At 39.2% G+C, this 2412-nt stretch overlaps 1 pseudogene; it reads right to left on the reverse strand.

Annotated features, from left to right (window-relative positions):
• Positions 1-1697: 1697 nt before the first annotated feature.
• Positions 1698-2412, reverse strand: part of LOC102862965 — a 15285-nt pseudogene continuing 14570 nt past the window's right edge.

The raw sequence follows: 2412 nt of genomic DNA on the forward strand, positions 1-2412 counted from the left end.
TGGCACAGGACAGAGCGGAGTTTAGGGCTGTTGTACATAGGGTCGCTATGAGTCGCAGGCGACTCGACGGCACATAACAACAACAACAACAACAATAAAAAAACCTAAAGAAATTGAAAAATGTGTCCTGTTCATGGATAGGAAGACTCAATATTGTGAAAATGACAGTCCTACCAAAAACAATCTACATGTTCAATTCAATCCCATTCCAGATACCAAATTCATTTTTCAAGGAGATAAAAGGAAACATTATCAAGTTCATTTTGCGAGGAAAGGGACTCCGAATAAGCAAAGCACTTATGAAAAACAAAATGAAGTGAGAAGCAATGCACTCCCTGACTTCAAAACCTACTACACAGCAGTAGTTACCAAAACATCATGAGACTGGTACTGGACAGGTACTTAGACCAATGGAACAGAATTGAGAACCCAGAAATGGACCCATCTTTCTATGGTCAACTGATATTCAACAAGGAAATAAAACCTATTAAATGGGGAAATCACATCTCCTTCAACAAATAGTGCTGGAAAAACTGAACTTCTACCTGCAGAAAGCTGAAATATGATCTACATCTCACACCGTACACAAACATCAACTCAAGGTTGATCAGAGATCTGGGAGTAAAGCCAAAAACCATAAAGTTCTTAAGAGACAAACTGGGATCAAGCTTAGAAGACCTAGTCTATGGTATGTGCCAGATTCAGCCAGAAATACATTACTGAAGAAGATACAATTGATGAATGGGACATTTTAAAGATTAACTCTCTGTGCTCAACAAAAACTTTTCCCAACAGAGTGAAAAGAAAACCTAACTGGAAACAAACATTTGACAATACCATCTCAGACAAGGGTCTCATGATGAAAGTTTATAGAATCGTACAGGGCCTCCAGAAGAAAAATACTGATAATTCAATTACAAAATGAGCAAGAAACATGCAAAGTCTTTTCACAGAGGAGACATTTGGATGGCCCACAGACACATGAAGAAATGCTCAAAATCACAAGTAGTAAGAGAGATGCAAATCAAAACCACAACGAGATACTATCTTACACCAGTAGCAGTTACAAAGTTTAGGTGAGCACAAAGTAATAAATGTTGGAGAGGATATAGATATAGGAACACTAATATATTGGTGATGGGATTATAAAATGGTACAACAACGCTGGAAGGCAGTTTGGCATTTCCTCAAAAAGCTGGATATAGAATTTCCACATGACCCAGCCATTCCACTGTTTGGAATATACCCTGAGAAAATTAGAACTGAGTTATAAACAGAGACTTGGACACCAAGGTTCACCATATGAAGAACATGGAAACAGCCCAAATGCCCAACTACAATGGAACTAATTAAGAAGTTATGGTACAGTCACATGATGGAATACTATGCAGCACAAAGGAGTAATGATTTTGTAAATTACTACCTAACATGGAAGGGGCTAGAGCATTACGTTACGTGAACTAACTCAGTGTCATAAATACAAATATTGTATAAGACCATTATTATAGAACAAGTACGAGGATCTAAGGAGGGAAGGGGGGAGCTTAATCATAGGCTCACACCTCAGCAGAGCTAAAACCCCCCAACACGGACAGGTAACCAGAGGACCCCCAAAGCTGTGCACAACTCAGTTGGGCCCGAGGGCCAAAGGCCCTCAGGCCAATAAGAAACTTCTACACACCATCTTCTACACACCATCAATAAGAAACCTCCACAGGACACATCATCTCTGTTCGGGACACATCACCACTACACTTAGGAGACTCTGGTCACAACATAAGAAACTGTTAGCAGCTGATGAATCTGGAATCACAGAAACCAAGGAAGCTTTAGATATAAGCTATCAGATCAAGGGATAGACAACGGGATATAGGTGAAGAAGGGAGTGGGTAGAAGTGGAGGGGTATCTTGATGGATGGTGGAGCAAAGAAATAAGTGGGTCAGGGCACTTGAGCCAAGGGCAGGGACAACACTGAAACTAATGGTTAATTCCAAAATAAGGAATATATTTTCACTTTTTCTGTAAAATGCTTATCTGTTAGATACTTCTTTAAATCTGAACATTCAGATTAAGACACACTAGGAAGAAGGATTAGCCATCCACTTCCAAAATTGCAGGCTTGTGAAAACCCTACGTACAACAGAGCACATGTAAAATGACAGAAAGGGCAGCTAAGTATAAAAATACAAAGGAAAAGGAACAGTTCTAAGCAGACACTAGTGATTGGAACACGGAATGTGAGAACATGAATGTAGGAAAATTAGATATTGTTAAGGAGAAAATGGAACACATAAATATTGACATACTAAGCATTGGTGAGATGAGATGGATTGGCATGGGATATTTTGAGTTGGATGATCATATGATATACTACTCCAGAGATGAAAAGGTGAGGAAAAATGAGGTTGCTT

This window comes from Elephantulus edwardii, unplaced genomic scaffold (assembly GCF_000299155.1).
Source record: "Elephantulus edwardii isolate Elephantulus edwardi_28Jun2011 unplaced genomic scaffold, EleEdw1.0 scaffold00444, whole genome shotgun sequence".
In the NCBI taxonomy this organism is placed as follows: domain Eukaryota; kingdom Metazoa; phylum Chordata; class Mammalia; order Macroscelidea; family Macroscelididae; genus Elephantulus; species Elephantulus edwardii.